Source organism: Zingiber officinale, chromosome 11B, assembly GCF_018446385.1.
Source record: "Zingiber officinale cultivar Zhangliang chromosome 11B, Zo_v1.1, whole genome shotgun sequence".
NCBI classification, from domain to species: domain Eukaryota; kingdom Viridiplantae; phylum Streptophyta; class Magnoliopsida; order Zingiberales; family Zingiberaceae; genus Zingiber; species Zingiber officinale.
The window spans coordinates 42609494-42619674 of NC_056007.1; the positions used below are offsets into that span (position 1 = coordinate 42609494).

At 37.5% G+C, this 10181-nt stretch overlaps 1 long non-coding RNA gene across 2 annotated transcripts; it reads right to left on the bottom strand.

Annotated features, from left to right (window-relative positions):
• Window positions 1-6702: 6702 nt before the first annotated feature.
• Window positions 6703-9474, bottom strand: LOC122034881. Of its 2 annotated transcripts, none has more exons than XR_006126808.1 (5): window positions 9269-9474; window positions 8826-9177; window positions 7984-8050; window positions 7737-7873; window positions 6703-7109 (listed from the first exon to the last, which is right to left on the bottom strand). It is a non-coding gene; the product is annotated as an uncharacterized LOC122034881 (long non-coding RNA). The 2 variants fall into 2 exon arrangements; XR_006126809.1 differs by lacking the exon at window positions 6703-7109 and adding an exon at window positions 7157-7407.
• Between the last annotated feature and the right edge of the window lie 707 nt (window positions 9475-10181).

The window sequence follows — 10181 nt, forward strand, 5'->3', positions numbered from 1 at the left end:
CTTAATCTTTTGTAGAAACTAATAAAAGAGAATATTTAATTTTTAAACTTCTCTTTTAAATTATTATCATGGTCAAAAAGGAAAGTTTTTCTTAAAAATAAAATCTCCTTTCAATCTACAAATAAGGAAAGATTTCAAATCTTTTCTTAATCTTTTGTAGAAAGCTTTAAAAGGAAAGATTTAATTTTTAAACTCTCTTTTAAAACTATGATATCCACATAAGAAATAATTTTAATAAAAAATCCTTTTTAATATGATGTGGCCGGCCACCTAAACTTGGGCTCCAAGCTATTGGCCGACCACCTTAAGGCCAACCTTTAGGCTTGGCCGGCCCTAAGCTTGAGCTTCAAGCTTAGCTTGGCCGGCCCCTATTGGTTGGGTAAGAAGGTGGGTATGTGGTGGGTATAAATCTCTATATACAAGAGGCTACGATAGGGACCAAGAGGAGGAATTGGTTTTGGTCTCCCGATGAAATTAAGCTTCCCGTGTTCGCCCCGAACACACAACTTAATTCCATCAATAATAATTCATTCCACTAAAAAACTATTATTGAACTACCGCACCAATCCCAAATTATATTTTGGGCTCCTTCTTATTATGAGTGTGTTAGTCTCCCTGTGTTTAAGATGTCAAATGTCCACTAAACCTTCTTATTACTGACAACTCATTTAATTAATATCTTAGTCCAAGAGTAGTACCACTCAACCTTATCGTCATGTCGGACTAAGTCCACCTACAGGGTTTAACATGACAATCCTTATGAGCTCCTCTTGAGGACATTCTCAACCTAGATCACTAGGACACAATTTCCTTCTATAATCAACAATACACACTATAAGTGATATCATTTCCCAACTTATCGGGCTTATTGATTCATCGAACTAAATCTCACCCATTGATAAATTAAAAAAATAAATATCAAATATATGTGCTTGTTATTATATTAGGATTAAGAGCACACACTTCCATAATAACTGAGGTCTTTGTTTCTTTATAAAGTCAGTATAAAAGAAACGACCTCTAATGGTCCTACTCAATACACTCTAAGTGTACTAGTATAATTATATAGTTAAGATAAACTAATACCTAATTACACTACGACCTTCCAATGGTTTGTTCCTTTCCATTATGGTCGTGAGTTACTGTTTATAATTTATAAGGTACTGATAACATGATCCTCTGTGTGTGACACCACACACCATGTTATCTACAATATAAATTAATTGAACAACTACATTTATCATAAATGTAGACATTTGACCAATGTGATTCTTATTTCTAGATAATGTTTAAACCAAAAGCTAGGCTTTTAGTATACACTCTAACAAATACCTCATTGTAAGTTGATTCATATGTATCGAAGTGGAATTGAATTCATTTCAAAGAAGCAACTAAACTAGTCAAATTGTAGGAGGCGACATCCCATTGTCTAGTTTAAATGTTTTTGTGCTTAATGTCTCTAGAGGCAAACTTCCAAAGAGTGAAAGCGCCATGGACGAGCTTGTGGGAGTTGGCATTGTCATCTTTGAAGACAATGGAAGTTGTAGTTAAAGCAGCAGCAACCTCTGCGGCAAGGTCAAAGCACCTAGCCCAGCAGATGGCAACCGGCACTGATAATCAATGTCCTCTGGCCTCATCCAACGATGTTATTAGTGGTGATGACGGAAGAATTGAAGGTTTTTAGTAGGTAATCAACGCCCTACCTTATGATCTCCTTGATGTGGTGGAGCTCTTCAGTGGATTTGTATTTGGCACTGTACTCGATAACATTACAACTGAGCATGGTCATGGAGAAGGAAAGGGAGAAGCTGAACTTGATGGCATTGCCGACATCGTAGAATTCACTGACGAGACTCTTCCCGTATGATTGATCAGAGAGGTCATCCCTCAACCCAGAGTTCCCCCTCCACGATACATTGTTGTATTTGGGAATCGACCTTGCTGCAAAAGAAATCAGGGGTAAAAGGTGTTGGATACGATTTTACAAACCAAAATCTTGGTATCATCGATCATTGAAAGTCAAGTTTGACTTCAAAATCGAAATTTACGTTTCTCATAGATAAATATGGACTATTAATTTGCTCAAAACCGATTACGGGTGAATGAGAAATTAATTGTTCAAAGATGTGATAAAATTAACATTAAGAAAAAAGATGGGGTTTTAGTTCCACATCGTTAACCGGCGAGAGCCAGCGTTTCCTTATATGTGTTGTTGTGTTAATGTTGTTAATACAAAAGCATAGGTGCTCTATATCCTTGGGCGAGCAGGTGCTCGCACCTGCGAGCTCGCCACGCGCAATGGGCGCTTTGTTGGCGCACTTTGCACGTGGCGGTGACGTGGTATGTCGGGTGACGAGGTAGTGCCCATGTGGCACGTGCCTGTGTAGAGTGCAATGATTGGATTGGGCGAACAGATGGTGACCGTTAGATCAAAGATGAGGACAGATCACAAGTAGATGCGATCTGGAGTGTCGGATTTTAATCTAGCGTTGAAGAGGAAGGCTTGATCTGAAGCGTCGGATTAAATGCTGTAATCTGATGGCTGAGATCAAGATGAGATTTGAAGAGTTATAACTCTTCAGATCAAGGGACAAAATCATATCAGAATCTGAAGATTATATCTCTTCAGATCTGATGGTTGAGATCAAAGGACCTTTCAAGGATATCTGATGGCTGAGATCAAAGGACCTTTAAAGGGTTATACCCTTTCAAAATAAACGATCTAGATCAGTCCAAACCGAGGGTTACTTACCTCTTCACCCAATATAAATAGATCCCTCTCCTTCTTGGAAATAATTCATTCGAAAAGTATTTGTATTCAAACTATTCATCCATCTCTTGCATAAGAAGAGTCCAAAAAAATCCTACAAGAAGGTTCGCCGGTCTCGAAATTTGAAGTGCTACTATTTCGAGACGTCGTTGTTGTATCTTGGGAATGAATTACTACTATCTGTAAGCACCGTAGCATAGCAATATCATTTTACGGAGATAGTGTCAAACACTAGCCTCGACGATAACAAATCAGTTTGCTTCCTTCCAGCAGCAATCTCCCAGAAGTCCCGACAGTCGACTAAAATCGACTATGTTAAATACAGAGGAGGAAATCCAGAGGTTCGAGGACCTCACAATCGTAAAATGATATCGACAAACTGATTTGGCCGGGATCAACGATGTACCAACCGCCATCCCTCACGCTGAGAAGTCAGAGAAATTCAACGGAGCCGACTTCAAAAGATGGCAGCAGAAGATGCTGCTTCACTTAACCACGTTGAACCTTGTACAGTTTCTGCGTGAAGACTCTCTAGCCGCTATGGAAGATAATTCCGGTAGTAAGGCTGCTCGCGATGCGTGGTCACATGGTGACTTCCTGTGCCGCAATTACGTTCTTAACGTGCTGGACAATGCGCTATATAATGTATATTGCATGATAGAGACGACCAAATCTCTGTGGAAATTGCTAGAGAAGAAATACAAAACCGAAAACGTCGGACTAAAGAAATTCATCGTCAGCCGGTTTTTGGATTTCAAAATGGTGGATTCCAAAAGCATCACGTCTCAAGTCCAAGACATACAACTGATAATGCATGATCTGGACGCCGAAAGAATGTCAATGAACGAGTCGTTCAAGGTTGCTGCAGTAATCGAGAAACTCCCTCCGTCATGGAAGGATTTCAAAAATTACCTAAAGCACAAGCAAAAGGAGATGGGACTTGAAGACCTTATCCTACGGTTGAAAATAGAGGAGGATAATAAAAAATTATCCGACTCTAGAGGAATCAAGCGGACAGTCGACGTGATGTCCAACCTGACGGAACCAAAAGCCAAGAAGTCGAAACAACTGAAATAGAAGGCTCAAGGCAAGAAGTTTAAGGGCACGCGCTACAACTATGGAAAGTCAGGACGCATGTCCAAGGACTGCAGACACCCGAAGAAGACAAACATGAGTCAGAAGAATGTTGCGAACCAGGTCGCAACTTCTGCTGACATAGATCTCGGCTCCATGGATCTCACTGCGGTCATGTTTGAAGCCAACATGGAGGACAACCCGAATCAGTGGTGGATCGATACTGGAGCAACCCGCCATGTCTGTTCTGACAAGGCGATGTTCTCCAAGTACACCCCGATAAGTGGAAGAAAGCTCTATATGAGAAATTCCATGACGTCCCCGATTGTTGGACTCGGAAAAGTAGTTCTAAAAATGACGTCTGGGAAGGAGCTAACTCCCATTGATGTGCTCCATGTTCCCGACATCATGAAGAACCTAGTTTCTGGATCGACACTTGTTAAAGCCGGATTCAAACTAGTGTTCTATTCCAACAACTTTGTACTTACGAAGAATGGTGCCTTCGTAGGAAAGGGGTATTTGAAACAAAATTTGTTCAAGATGGTTGTAATGACTATACTGTTGGGTTCTTCGGGCCGCGAAAACCGCTTTTCGCGTCGCGAAAACCGCTTTTCGCGTCGCGGAAACCCCGAATCACCCAAAGCCGTAGATCCGTGCAAAGAAAACCAAACAGAAATTACGAGTACGAGTTTCAAAATTTTAGATCTACTCCTAGATCTATGTGTTGAGAGCTTTTACCCTTGAAGCGTGCCCTCGCAAATCCCGCTCGTCCAACGGTACGCCGGATCTCGAGAGTGTCAACGTAGACACTCCTCTAATGATATCCACACGAACAAGGAGTGTCTCTCACACTCAAAGGATGGAGAAGAAAGCCCCAAGTGTGCTAACACTTTCTAGAGCTCTCGAATGGGATTGGAAAGGAAGAAAAGAAGAAGATACAAAAGGAAATCTCATACACTCACTAGTAGTATCCTTCCTTTGTGACCTTCACTCTTCCTTTGCTCTTGGAATTTACTCAACCACCTTCTCCACACCATGGAAGTCACGACAACAGCAAGAGAAGAGAAGGAAGAAGCAAGGAAGAAGATGAGACAATTACCACACATCAATTACACACTAAATGAAAACCTTTCATCCTTTAGTGTGGCCGGCCACACACATAACTCCCTCATTTAATGTGGCCGGCCACATTAAATGAAATGGGAGGTGTTGTAACCTCCATGAGGTGGCATGTGATGTGGCAAGGATGAGTCATCCTTATGATGTGGCAATACATCAAGTCAAACTTGATGTTTCAACTTCTACTTGGTCAAGTCAAACTTGACCAATTGTCTTCCTTGTTGAGTTAAATCCAACCTTTGATTCAAGTCAATTCAATTTAATGAATCTCAATTCATTAATATAAATTGACTCAATGAATCAAATTTAAATTAGACTCATTCAACAATTGAATCTAATTAAGTCTAACTCAATAAGTCTAATTTGAATCCAATCTTTGGTGCATCATATGAACCTAATCCAATTGGTTCATCATATGAACCTAATCTCCATCCACTTGTTCTTTGTGTGTGACCCAATAGGTTCTTGTAACGTTGGCAATGTTTCTAAACTCCTTTAGAAACATAAGCAATGAGCGGCATCTAGCAATATATCATTGCTACCCAAGTTACAAGAAATGTCGAGATCCAACATCACCTTGTGATTACTAATTGTGAGTCCTCACAATATATGACATTGTCCTTCTATCATAGACATTTAGATTGATCAATATGAGGCATAGACCGTGTCTGTTGGACCGATGCGGCCGGGTAGAAGGGGGGGTTGAATAGCCCTGAAAAATCAAACACAACCCTTTCTCGTACGATTAAGCTAACACATAAAAAAATAGATTAAACAGAAAATACAGCATAAAAACGAGGCACCGAATTTGACTTGGTTACAACCGGGGAGGTTGTTAATCCAAGGATGAAGATCGCACTAAGAGCTCCTTCAGGCGGAGAAGCCTCGTTTACAGCAGTGTAAGCACAGAAAGACAGAAGCTAATCTAAACAGTGGAAGCACACAAGTGTTGTTTACAATTTCGAATCGATGATAAGCCGGACCAAGGCTATATTTATAGCCTTGGCCTGGGCGCCTAAGGTTCCGGGGCCACAGGGGATAAATTATCCCCAGCGTTCAGATCGAGATAATTCTCGATCTGGTCAAAATTACTGTTCCGGGCGCCCCGGACCCTGAAAGTCAACACAGTTGACTTTTTCATCCGGGACCGCTTCTCTGGTTCAGTCCCGCTTCGGTCCGGTTCTTCCGCTCCGGATCCGCTCGTTTGGGTGATCTCTGCCTTCCGGAAAAGGGCTCACCCGAACCCAACTTCCGGTCTTCTCGAGCGTGCTTCCCTCCGGCTTCTCGCACTACAAGAAAACATGGCTTCAGAAACGAAAAATTCTGTCTCTGAAAGTCATTTTTCTGTTTCTAAAGAATATTTGAGACAGAATATTCCGTTTCAAAAATTCGTTAGTGAAAGCCCCGTGGCTAATCTTGAGACAGAAATATTCCATCTCTAATTTCAAAAACGGATTAAAAAACTGTTTATGAATCTGTTTTTATTTTAACTAAATGAAATTAATTTCAAATATAAATTTTGTTTCTAATTTTGTTTTAAATCTGTCTTTAGTCTGTCTCAAATTACCTAACAAATATAATGTTAATATGTTTATCAATCCCATTTATAATTCTGTTTATAAATACACATATAATTTTATTTTCAAATTTATCACTAATTTTACCTACATTTCATATCTACATATTACTTTACAATAAGAAATCACAAATTTCAAATAAATTTAAAATATTAAAATAACTAATTTCTAAATCCAAAAGTACAATATGATTAACATTGAGATAAATAAATATTCACATAGTTTTAAGATAAAAGCAATCACACATTACAATTCCAATTTTCTTTTCCTTTTAATAATTTCTTCCTCCATCCTCTTGCTAGTAGCTGCATGTCTTCAACTTTTTATGATAATTCTTTATTCTTCTTATTAGAGCAAATTTGTTGAAACTTGAGTGGTTTGATCTTCCAAAGTGTCAATCGTGTTGAACTTCATACACCCTCCCCTTACATGAGTCACTCATCACATCTCATCACTGTAGATTGTAACCCTCTAGCAAATTTTCCACCCACCACATCACATCAAGATTGAAGATTGAATGAAGAATGAGTAGAGTAGTCATCAACATTTTGTTTTTCTCTATTTTGTTCCTGTTCATATTACAATAACTTATATTAGTTTGATAAATATAAAACAAACAAATGAGATACATGCATGATATAATAAAAAAATAATAAACAATTAATTATTGTAACTTATATTAACTCAGGCTGATTTGTTGTCCACAAACTCTCTAATATCACTACTAAAAATTAAAAGAAGAATACAGACAGATTTTCCAATAATAGAAGCAAATATTTTGAATCTTTGTAAAGGCTTCACATGAAGCCTGAAGATTGTCAAATATTCAAAATAAATGAAAGTCATTTACACCTGTGAAAGTGTCATCTGAAAGGCCAAAGAAAAATAATTAGTTATTGGGAAGTTAAAAATTCAATCTGGTAAAAATTTTCTTCTCTATATGTCAGAGAAAAACAATCAATTATTATTCAACTAATATTCATAATGCATAACTTCCTTTAAACACCATGTATGTTATTGTATAAACCACGATTCAAGGAATTTTGATAGGAAATCAAGTCCTTTTAAAACTATAGGTTACTTGTAAGGAAAACATAGTTGAAGAAAAAATTATTAAAATGGGCTTTAAAGCAGCCGAGTGTAATATAATATATCAACAGAAACAATAACATGGACAGGAACTAGTAAAGAAATACCTTCTTTTGGTGATCAGAGAGAATGGAGAAGATAGCCTCATCCTTGAAAGATGCAAATAAACCCTTTGCAATAAGAACAAAACCTTGGATCTTAACCTCAACTTGAGTAAGGCAACCATTGGCAATTTTATGAATTACTGAAGAGATGAAAAACAAGCAATGAAATGGTTTGAAGAACATTATTGCATTTACAATGCATCATAAGCTATGAATAGAAATGAATGTTGAAAGGGAAATTTGGGAGTACTTTTTTTTATGATGATCAACTCTGATGAAGAAATCCACCAACTATTTGCAATGACTCTGCAAAGGAACTAAGAAAACACACAGACACATTTAATGAGTTCAGCTCGAATAGTGTTGAAAAATTACTCCTACTTGAAGTAGCAGGGAACAAAGCCACACACCTGGCACAGGAAAGGAACAAAACTAAAGACAAGGACTGCACAACTCAAGAGGAAATATAACCATAAGTAAGAGATTGCAATTGTAGAATGATCTCAGTAACTAATTTAATACAGTATCCAAAAATCTTGTGACAGAAATGGAGGGCACAGGTTGAACAAATTTCCAAGCCTTTGGCAAGCAAGTTGGCACGCCATTGACAATGAAATGAAGTAAAATAATTAAGTTGTTGCTTGTAAGCAAGGTTCTAGTGTGTGGAACTCAACCTATTTGGAGAAGCAAAAGCCAAAACTTGCAAAAGGAAATATACACTAAAATCAAAATCAACTAAGCAGAAGAATAACTAAAGAAATATTAATCAACAAAATGTCACAGGGGTAGAATCAACATTGAAGTAAACAAGAAATGTCAAAGAATAAAGGTTTGTCTTAACAACAAGCATTGCTATTTTAAATGGGCGTATGTTGAAGTTTAATTCTAGAAAAATTCAGAAATTTACAACATGAAGATCATATTTTGCAGAAGAGAAAGGATTGTCAATGGAAAAAAAAATCAATCTTTAGTTGGAAAGCAAGAAGAAAAAGAAAATGTAGAGGAAGTAGATGTCGATCATCCAGTAGCCAACAAATGCAGCAACAATCACACAAAATCAAGATCACTTCATTTTCAATCGGGCATACTCACCTATTCTGACGGTCGCTTCTTCCACTTCCGGGCGGCATTCCGGCGGCATGTCGAAGGCAGAGGCAGCAAGGCGCTTGCGGGCGATGCCGATGTCAAAGTGGATCATGCCAGAGGTGGGATCGGTGACCATGATCCCCTTGATCGGGAATTTAAGGAACAGCTCCTCCTATGCCCACCCGACCACCCTACGGAGCGTGCCGTAGCTGAGGTTCCCCCTCACCTCGCTGTCGAAGTAGGTGAGCCCATCTTCGTAGTGCACATAGCAGGGGCCTTAGAGTCGGACCTCGAGGAGATCGGAGCCATCATCGTAGGAGAAACACTTGACATACTTGGGGATAACTTGTTGGGGAGGCTGTGGTTCCAGAGGAGGTCATGGATGGTGGTAGCGCATGGGTGGATTTAAAAACTTAGATTCTGTAATGCAATTTGGGGAAAGAAAAAACCTTGATTTGGTCGCTTTCGATCTTGGCCAAGGTGAGGATGTTGAGCACTGGAGGCTTACCAATGGCGGCTTTAAAGCGGCCGCCAACGTCCTTACTGCCGTGGGTGTCCTTGTCGCCATGGCCCAGGCATCCTCACCACCATGCAAGGTGCGCGACTTGCTCGAGTGAGGAGGCTCGGGTATGAGAAGGAATTAGGTTAGGAGCGATTTGAGAGGAAAGGGAAAAGAAATAATAAGTTAAAGGGAAAATTAAATATTTATATTTATATGTATTTAATAATACTTTTTATAATTTATATGAAATATTATTTTAAATTTGTTTTATATTTCATCTTAAATTCTTTTTAGATATTATATTTTTTTAATGAAATACATTTGTATTTTGTAACATATCTATGATTCGTATAAATTTGAAATGGATTTTTTTCATCTCAAATTTTCATTAAATTTTAAAGGAATTTTTGATAAAAATTATACAATTTCAAATTCTATTTATAATCTATATTTATTTATTTTTATTAAAATTTATTTATAATTTTGTCAGAAATTTATTTTAATTTTTGTCTTAATTTTTTTCAAATACTATATTTATAAACAAACTACTAAATTCGGTAGCAAATTCATCTTTGATTTACATAAATATGAAATGAATTTTATTTTTGTCAAAAAAATTATCTCTAATTTATATAAATTTAAAACGGATTTTTTTTTCTGTCTCAATTTTTCATTAAATTTTAAACAACTTTTTTGACAGAAATTATATCGTTTCAAATTTTGTTTGTAAACCGTATTTACTTTTGTTTATAAAAATTTATTTATAGTTCTGTCTCAAATTCATTTCAATTTCCGTCTCCATTTATTTTTTCAAACATTATATTTTTATTAAATTGAAATAGATTAGTAATTCTGTAGTA